Below are 10,534 nucleotides of genomic sequence, written 5' to 3'. Positions count from 1 at the left end.
CGTATTTGGAGTGTTTGAGCAACAACAAGAAGATCAGTGAAGCTAGAGCAGAGAGAGAAGAAGAGTAATGGACAATGGAAAGGCAACCAGGGCAAATCATATATGATTAATCATAATGATTTAGAATGTTATTTCAAGTACGATGGAAAACTATTGGAATGTTGTGAGCAATAGAGGCTATGCACTGATATCTGCTTTCAAAGGATTATTTTGCCTGCCAGGTTCACAGATGATGGTGGCTTGGACTAATGTAGGTGCAGTAAAGGTAATAGACTCATAATGTGTTCTAAAGGTAGACCCTAATGAGTTGTGAAAGAAATCCTTTATTTTAATGGAGTAGAACTTTGAGCACTGCTGTGACTGCTCCCTGGATAAAGGATATTGAGCCTTTATATTTCTGGGCTCCTCTAACTTAGTATATCCATGAATACATGGATTCACAATCCATGAAGGTTGTTTTAAACTAAACTTACAGTACCTCTGAAAGGAACTGGGGAGGTAATGGACAGCTACATCTACTCATTTGTCTACCCTTTACATGATTCGTTTGCTGGTTGGTAATAAACCAAAATGAAAGCAGTTTCCAATGCAATAGAAAATATATTTTCTTGGTGGAAAAAAAAAAGCAAGAAAATTAGATGAGAGTAAGGTGCTGGAGAGCTGGTTTTGAATATTTAAAGTGAGGGGAGGTGTAAAATAGTTATATTGAAGAGAGGGAAAGTAAATTGACTAAGGAAATGTACTGAGACTAATAAACATGATAATGACCCACTTTAAATTAGTGGCGATTATTTAACATTAGACCAGTTAGCATGGCAGTGTATTTTTCATATCCATGTACGGCTGCTCGTAATCAGGAGCACAGAGGTTAGAGAGCTGGATGTAACCACCTTCAGATTCTGCCAGGAAGTAAGATGCAGGAGAAAGGGAGCTGAAGAGACATGGAATATAAGTTGGGTAAGAGACATGAGAGGATGGACACTGTAAATGTGGTTAGGTCAATAGATGGAAGGACTATTAAAGTACACATATCGAAGAGAATATTCTAGAAAGATAGAAGGTGTTCAGAGATGGAATCTTTGAAATTGGTAGTGTCATTATCAGTAATTGACCAGGTTTGGGGTATGGCCCTGGGCATGAGTGGCTACATAGACTCAGTAGCTTAAATAGGAAAGACATTCAAGTATTTTTGGCTGATGATTGAGTCTAATAGGGGCTTCTAAATCAACTTTGAGACTCTGAATTCTTTGTAGAGCATTTTTATTTGTATCTTTGGTCCTCTTATCAACCTTGTGTTAAGTTTGAAGTGTTTAGGATATTTTCTTTGAGAAGATAGGATAACAGGGAAAATTATTTTCCTGTAAAGCTCATAGATAATATAGATTATTTGGGATCTTTCTGAGACTTAAACCCTCAAGTGTGAAAGCACTGTTTATTAAAGATCAAAATTCCATGCTCTAAGATGAAGTATTACTTGAAGACTTTGATTTATTTCTTCATCCTCTTTTCCCTCCTCCTCTTTTTTCTTTTTCTCTTGCCCTCTCTCCTTCTTTGCTTCCAGATAGACAGAGAGACAGATAGATATGTCAATAAATTGGAAGGTAGATGAATAGGTAAATAAAATATCTTTTTTTAAAAATTTATTTTATTTATTTATTTGGCTGTGTTGGGTCTTCGTTTCTGTGAGAGGGCTTTCCCTAGTTGTGGCGAGCGGGGGCCACTCTTCATTGCGCTGCACGGGCCTCTCGCTGTCGAGTGGCACAGGCTCAGTAGTTGTGGCTCACGGGCCCAGTCGCTCCACAGCATGTGGGATCTTCCCAGACCAGGGCTCGAACCCGTGTCCCCTGCATTGGCAGGCAGATTCTCAACCACTGCGCCACCAGGGAAGCCCTAAATAAAATATCTTTGCAATAGATCTTAATTTACCCTTTTGCATTCAAATTTACCTGAAATATACTGAGAATCAAATTATATCACTGCTGGATAGCAGCAGCTTTTTAGCATCAGAAGGGATAATACAGCCATGAAACAAATATTATACATTTCAAAGACTTATGAAACATCAGGCTATGTGTCCATAACTCCCAGAAAATTAAGAAATACACACGGAAAACAGAATCTAAAATAATAAGCCACCCTGTGTTACAGATAAAGACAAATTAACATAGAAATTATGACTATATAGTAAATGATTTAATATTTTTTAACCAAACACATCAGAATTTATATATCAACTTTGAGAGTTTCCCCCTTCAAAGTAGCCACCTGAGTAGGTTATATATTATATATTTATTCCAAGAATGAGTTTAGCAAAGATATAGACTGGTTTAGTTGTAAGTATTATAGACCAACTCTGAGAGCAGTTCTCAAAGAAAGATGACTAATGTTTTGAGCTATGGCCCCACCATTGTACTAAATTCCTGACCCCCTAAAGTGACCATTTTGCAGTAGAGAACTCTCCTTTGGGGCTTTTGCCCCTGACCCAAAGGAGAGCAAAAAGTAGGGATGCTTGATAGTAAGCATTCAGTTTCCCTAGTTCACAGTCCCACAGTCCATTGAGTTACAGTTGAAAAACATTTTATTCTTCAACAAAATTAAAATAGTTAATACCAGAATGAGGCCATGGTTGGATTCCTGGGGAAGAACCTGCAGTCTGCCTTGTGAAATGCCAAGAGGAGCAGAGAGAGGCCAATGCCCTGGCAGCATCAGCAGAGGTCCTTTCTCCCATAGAATGAATTCATTGCAAGAATATCTCCCCCAGATCATAGCTGGTTCAATCCACACTGTCTGTTCTTGAAAAAATAGGGGCTCAAATGACAGTCACCTTAGTCACCTGGCTGACTGAGGATTCATTAGTGATCAAAACTTGTGCTGTGGGAATCCTGATGTTATTTTTAACATCCCAAGCTCCTTTACCTGTGATTATCAGTAAAAGCATTATCCAGAATGCTGTTAGAAGTTGATTTGATAAAAATTTGGCCTCTGGAACATCAGGTGTTCCTGCTTTTTGCTCTCCTGTGGGTCAAGAACAAATGCTCTCTCACAACTCCTCTCATGTCCAATTTCTATCTGGTGGGTAAGGCTATTTTCCTCCTCAGCTTCTCTGCTCCCATCATGCTGCTCTTTGAAAGAAATAAAAGTATTCCAGTGTATCTTGCCTACCTAAAGGGTAACAATCCTGTTGTTAATATGAAATGATATACATTCTGGTAAAGAGACTTTTTTTTTCAAAGTTCTATCTACTACATTATTTTACTTCCATCTCCCTGAAAACATAAGAATCAATTTTTATATAATTGGGAATAGTTTAATGTTCTTGGGGAAGCTTATTTTCCTAGTTACGATGTCTGTTCATTTTTATGTAGGTAATAGGGGGATTTCAATGACATTGGCATTGATGACAACCTTGTCAAGAATAAGAAGGAAGGCCCTGGGTTTGTCATATATGACCTTTATTATGTTGAGCTATGTTCCCTCTATGCCCACTTTCTGGAGAGTTTTTATCATAAATGGGTGTTGAATTTTATCAAAACATTTTTCTGCATCTATTGTGATGATCATATGGTTTTTATTCTTCAATTTGTTAATGTAGTGTGTTACACTGATTGATTTGCAGATATTGAAAAATCCCGGCATCTTTGGGATAAATTCCATCTGAACATGGTGTATGATCCTTTTAATGTATTATTGGATTTGGTTTGCTAGTATTTTGCTGAGGATTTTTGCATCTATGTTCATCAGTGATATTGACCTGTAAATTTCTTTTTTGTGGTATCTTTGTCTGACTTTGGTATCAGGGTGATGGTGGCCTTGTAGAATGAGTTCAGAAGTGTTCCTTAGTCTGCATTTTTTTGGAATAGTTTCAGAAGGAATATTCTCTAAACTTTTGATAGAATTCACCTGTGAAGCCATCTGGTCCTGGACTTTTGTTTGCTGGAAATTTTGTAATCATAGATTCAATTTCAGTACTTGTGATTTGTCTGTTCATATTTTCTATTTCTTCCTGGTTGAGTCTTGGGAGATTGTACCTTTCTAAGAATTCATCCATTTCTTCCAGGTTGTCCATTTTATTGGCATACAGTTGCTTGTAGTAGTTTCTTATGATCCTTTGTATTTCTGTGGTGTCGGTTGTAACATGTCCTTTTTCATTTCTAATTTTATTGATTGAGCACTCTTCCTTTTTTTCTTGATGAGTCTGGCTAAAGGTTTATCAATTTTGTTTATCATTTCAAAGAACCAGCTTTTAGTTTCATTAATCTTTTCTGTTTTCTTCATTTCTATTTATTACTGTGCTGCTCCTTATGATTTCTTTCCTTCAACTCACTTTGGGTTTTCTTTGTTCTTCTTTCTCTAGTTGCTCTAAGTATAAATTTAGGTTGTTTATTTGAGAGTTTCCTTGTTTCCTGAGGTAAACTTGTATTGCTGTAAGCTTCCATCTTAAAACTGCTTTTGCTGTGTCCAGTAGGTTTTGGATTATCATATTTTTATTTTCATTTGTCTCTAGGTATTTTTTTTATTTCCTCTTTGATTTCTTCAGTGATCCATTGGTTGTTTAATAGCATATTGATTAGCCTCCACATGTTTGTTTTTTCTGCAGGTTTTTTTTGTAGTTGATTTTTTATAGCATTGTGGTTGGAAAAGATGCTTGATATGGGGCTTCCCTGGTGGCGCAGTGGTTGAGAGTCCGCCTGCCAATGCAGGGGACGCGGGTTCGTGCCCCGGTCCGGGAAGATCCCACGTGCCACGGAGCAGCTGGGCCCGTGAGCCATGGCTCCTGGGCCTATGCGTCCGGAGCCTGTGCTCCCAAACGGAAGAGACGGAAGAGGCCACAACAGTGAGAGGCCCACGTACCACAAAAAAAAAAAAAAAAAAAAAAAAAAAAAAAAAAAGATGCTTGATATGATTCAATTATCTTAAATTTACCAAGGCTTGCTCTATGGCTCAGCATGTCATCTATCCTGGAGAATTTTCTTTGTGCACTTGAAAAGAATGTATTCTGCTGCTTATGGATAGAATGCTCTATAAATATCAATTAAGTCCATCTGGTCTAATGTGTCATTTAGAGCCTGTGTTTCCTTATTGATTTTCTGCCTTGATGATATGTTCATTGATGTAAGGGGGGTGTTAAAGTCCCCAACTATTATTGTGTTACTGCTGATTTCTCATTTTATGTCTGTCAACATTTGCTTTACATATTGAGGTGCTTCTATGTTGGGTGCATATATATTTACAATTGTTATATCTTTTTCTTTGATTGGTCCTTTGATCATTATGTAATGTCCTTGTTTGTCTCTTACAAGAGTCTTTATTTTAAAGTCTATTTTGTCTGATATGAGTATTGCTACTCCAGCTTTTTTGGATTTCCATTTGCATGGAGCAACTTCTTCCATCCCCTCACTTTCAGTCTGTATGTGTCTCTAGACCAGAGGTGGGACTCTTGTAGACAGCATATATACAGGTCTTCTTTTTGTATCCATTTAGCCAGTCTATGTCTTTTGGTTGGAGCATTTAAAGAAGGAAAAATATACCATGTTCTTGTATTGGAAGAATCCATATTATTAAAATGACTAGACTATCCATGGCAATCTACAGGTTCAATGTAATCCTTTGAAAATTACCAATGGTGTTTTGCACAGAACTAGACCAAATAAATCTAAAATTTGTATGGAAACACGAAAGACCCTAAACAGCCAAACCAATCTTCAGAAAGAAAAACGAAGCTGGAGGAATCAGGTTCCCTGACTTCAGACTATACTACAAAGCTACCGTAACCAGAACAGTATGGTAGTGGCACAAAAACAGATATATAGATCAATGGAACAGGATAGAAAGCCCAGAAATAAACCCACACACCTATGGTCAATTAAACTATGACAAAGGAGGCAAGACTATACAATGACAAAGACAGTTTCTTCAATAAGTGGTGCTGGAAAAACTGTACAGCTACATGTAAAAGAATGGAATTAAAATATTCTCTAACATGATATACAAAATCAAACTCAAAATGTATTAAAGATACAAATGTAAGACCAGATCCTATAAAACTCCTAGAGGAAAACATAGGCAGAACACTCTTTGACATAAATCACAGCAATATCTTTTTAGATCCATCTCCTATAATAATGGAAGTAAAAACAAAAATAAACAAATAGGACCTAATTAAAAGCCTTTGCACAGCAAAGGAAGCCATAAAGAAAAAAACACAAAAAGACAACTTACAGAGTGGGAGAAAATATTTGCAAAGAATGCAATCAATAAGGGATTAATCTCCAAAATATAAAAACAGCTCATACAGCTCAATATCAAAAAAAAAACAAACAACCCAATCAAACTGGGTAGAAGACCTAAATAGACATTTCTCCAAAGAAGACACATACAGATGGCCAAAAAGCACATGACAAGGTACTCAACAATGCTAATTATTAGAGAAATGCAGATCAAAACTATAGTGAAGTATCACCACACTCCGGTCAGAATAGCCATCATCAAAAATTCTACAGGCAATAAATGCTAGAGAAGGTGTGGAGAAAAAGGAACTCTCCTACACTTTTGGTGGGAATGTAAATTGGTGCAGCCACTATGGAGAACAGTATGGAGGTTCCTTAAAAAACTAAAAATAGAGCTACCATATGATCCAGCAAACCCACTCCTGGACATATATCTGAAAAAAAACATACTTCAAAAAGATACATGCAGAGACCTTCAAGATGGCGGAGGAGTAAGACATGGAGATCACCATCCTCCCCACAAACACATCAGAAATACATCTACATGTGGAACAACTCCTACAGAACATCTACTGAATGCTGGCAGAGGACCTCAGACTTCCCCAAAGGCAAGAAACTCCCCATGTATATGGGTAGGGCAAAAGAAAAAAGAAAAAATAGAGACAAAAGAATAGGGACAGGACATGCACCTCTGGGAGGGAGCTGTAAAGGAGGAAATGTTTCCACACACTTGGAAGCCCCTTCACTGGTAGAGATGGTGGGTGATGGAGGGGAAGCTTTGGAGCCACAGAGGAGAGCGCAGCAACAGGGGTGCAGAGGGAAAAGTGGAGAGATTCCTGTATGGAGGATTGGTGTCAACCAGAACTCATCAGCCTGAGTCTTGACTGATCACCTGCTGGGGATGGTGGGGGTAGGGAGCTGAGGCTCAGGCTTTGGAGGTCAGATCCCAGGGAGAGGACTGCAGTTGGCTGTGTGAACACAGCCTGAAGGGGGTTACTGCACCACAGCTAGCTGGGAGGGAGTCCACAAAAAGTCTGAAACTGCCTAAGAGGCAAGAGACCATTGTTTGGGGGAGTGCAAGAGGAGGGGTTCAGAGCACCACCTAACCTAGCTCCAGAGACGGGTGTGAGCCGTGGCTATCAGTGTGGACACCAGAGATGGGCATGAAACACTAAGGCTGCCGCTGCAGCCACCAAGAAGCCTACGTGCAAGCACAGGTCACTATCCAAACCTCCCCTCCCTGAAGACTGTACAGCCCACCACTGCCAAGGTCCCATGATCCAGGGACAACTTCTCCAGGGAGAACACATGATGTGCCTCAGGCTGCTGCAATATCACACTGGCTTCTGCCACTACAGGCTCATCCTGCATTCTGTACCCCTCCCTCCCTCTGGCCTGAGTGAGCCAGAGCCCCCTAATCAGCTGCCTCTTTAACCGTGTCCTGTCTGAGTGAAGAACAGATGCCCTCAGGTGACCTACATGCAGAGGCAGGACCAAATTCAAAGCTGAAACACAGGAGCTGGGTGAACAAAGACGAGAAAGGGAAATTTCCCTGTGAAGCCTCAGGAAAAGCAGATTAAATCTCCGCAATCAACGTGATGTACCCTGCTTGTGTGGAATACCTAAACAGATAATGAATCATCCCAAAATTGAGGTGGTGGACTTTGGGAACAACAGTAGACTTGGGGTTTACTTTCTGCATCTAATTTGTTTCTGGTTTTATGTTTATCCTAGCTTAGTATTTAGAGCTCACTATCATTGGTAGATTTGTTTATTCATTTGATTGCTCTTTCTTTTTTTTAAATATAGATATACATATTTGTTCCTTTTTCTCTTTTTTATTGGTGAAATTTATTTTATTTATTTATTTATTTATGGCTGCATTGGGTCTTTGTTGCTATGCTAGTTGCAGTGAGTGGGGGCTACTCTTCATCGTGCTGCACAGGCCTCTCATTGCAGTGGCTTCTCATTGTGGAGCATGGGCTCTAAGTGTGCAGGCTTCAGTAGTTGTAGCATGTGGGCTCAGTAGTTATGGCTCGCGGGCTCTACAGCACAGGCTCAGTTGTTGTGGTGCACTGGCTTAGTTGCTCTGCTGCATGTGAGATCTTCCAGACCAGGGCTCAAACCCATGTCCCCTGCATTGGCAGGCGGATTCTTAACCACTGTGCCACTAAGGAAGTCCCCCTTTTTCTCTTTTTGTGATTGTGTATGTGTATGTTTCTTTGTGTGATTTTGTCCATATAGCTTTGCTCTTACCATTTGTTGTAGGGTTCTGTCTGTCCATTTTTGGGGTTTTTTTCTTACTATAATTTTTAGGGCTTGCTATCATTGGTGGATTTGTTTTTTGGCGTGGTTGCTCTCTTCTTTCTTTCTTTTCTTTCTTTCTTCCTTCCTTCCTTCCTTTCTCTCTCTTTCTTTCTTTCTTTCTCCCTTTTATTCAGAGCCATGTGGCTGACAAGGTCTTGGTACTCCGACTGGGTATCAGGACTGTGCCTCTGAGGTGGGAGAGTCGTGTTCAGGACATTGGTCCACCAGAGACCTCCCAGCTCCATGTAATATCAAATGGCGAAAGCTCTCCCAGAGATTTCCATCTCAACACTAAGACCCAGCTCTGCTCAAAGATCAGCAAGCTACAGTACTGGATACCCGATGCCAAACAACTAGAAAGACAGGAACACAACCCCACCCAGTAGCAGAGAGGCTTCCTAAAATCATAATCAGGTGACAGACACCCCAAAACACACCACCAGATGTGGGCCTACCCAACAGAAAGACAAGATCCAACTTCATCCACAAGAACACAGGCACGAGTCCCCTCCACCAAGAAGCCAACACAAGCCACTGAACCAACCTTAGCTACTGGGGACAGACACAAAAAACAATGGGAACTACAAACCTGCACACTGCAAAAAGGAGACCCCAAACACAGTAAGATAAGCAAAATGAGAAGACAGAGAAACACACAGCAGATGAAGGAGCAAGGTAAAAACCCAGCAGAACAAACAAATGAAGAGGAAATAGGCAGTCTACCTGAAAAAGAATTCAGAGTAATGATAGTAAAGATGATCCAAAATCTTGGAAATAGAATGGAGAAAATACAAGAAACGTTTAACAAGGACCCAGAAGAACTAAAGAGCAAACAAAGAATAATGAACAACACAATAAATGAAATAAAAAATTCTCTAGAAGGAATCAATAGCAGAATAACTGAGGCAGAAGAATGGATAAGTGACCTGGAAGATAAAACAGTGGAAATAATTACCACAGAGCAGAATAAAGAAAAAAGAATGAAAAGAATGGAGGACAGTCTCAGAAACCACTGGGACAACATTAAACACAGCAACATTCTAATTATAGGGGTCCCAGAAGAAGAAGAGAAAAAGAAAGGGACTGAGAAAATATTTGAAGACTTTATAGTTGAAAACTTCCCTAATATGGGAAAGGAAATCGTCAATCAAGTCCAGGAAGCGCAGAGAGTCCCAAACAGGATAAATCCAAGGAGAAACATGCAAAGACACATATTAATCAAACTACCAACAATTAAATACAAAGAAAAAATATTAAAAGCAGCAAGGGAAAAACAACAAATAACATACAAGGGAATCCTCATAAAGTTAACAGCAGGACTTTCAGCAGAAATTCAGCAAGCCAAAAGGGAGTGGCAGGATATATTTAAAGAGATGAAAGGAAAAAACCTACAACCAAGATTACTCTACCCAGCAAGGATCTCATTCAGATTCAGTGGAGAAATTAAAACCTTTACAGACAAGCAAAAGCTAACAGAATTCAGCACCACCAAACCAGCTTTACAACAAATGTTAAAGGAACTTCTCTAGGCAGGAAACACAAAAGAAGGAAAAGACCTACAATAACAAACCCAAAACAATTAAGAAAATGGTAATAGGAACATACATATCAATAACTACCTTAAATGTAAATGGATTAAATGTTCCAACCAGGGTTTCCACTGTGGTGCAGTGGTTAAGAATCTGCCTGCCATTGCAGGGGACATGGGTTCGAGCCCTGGTCCGGGAAGATCCCACATGCCTCAGAGCAAGTAAGCCTGGGTGCCACAACTACTGAGCCTCTACTCTAGAGCCCACAAACCATAACTACTGAGCCCACATGCCTAGAGCCTGTGCTCTGCAATAAGAGAAGCCACCGCAATGAGAAGCCTGCACACAACAATGAAATGTAGCCCCCACTCGCCACAACTAGAGAAAGCCTTGCACAGCAACAAAGAACCAAAGTAGCCAAAAGTACATAAATAAAATAATTTTTTAAATGCTCGAACCAAAAGACATAGA

This window comes from Mesoplodon mirus (assembly GCF_964341445.2).
Source record: "Mesoplodon mirus genome assembly, chromosome: 8".
Lineage (NCBI taxonomy): Eukaryota > Metazoa > Chordata > Mammalia > Artiodactyla > Ziphiidae > Mesoplodon > Mesoplodon mirus.
This window is presented reverse-complemented; position numbering follows the sequence as displayed.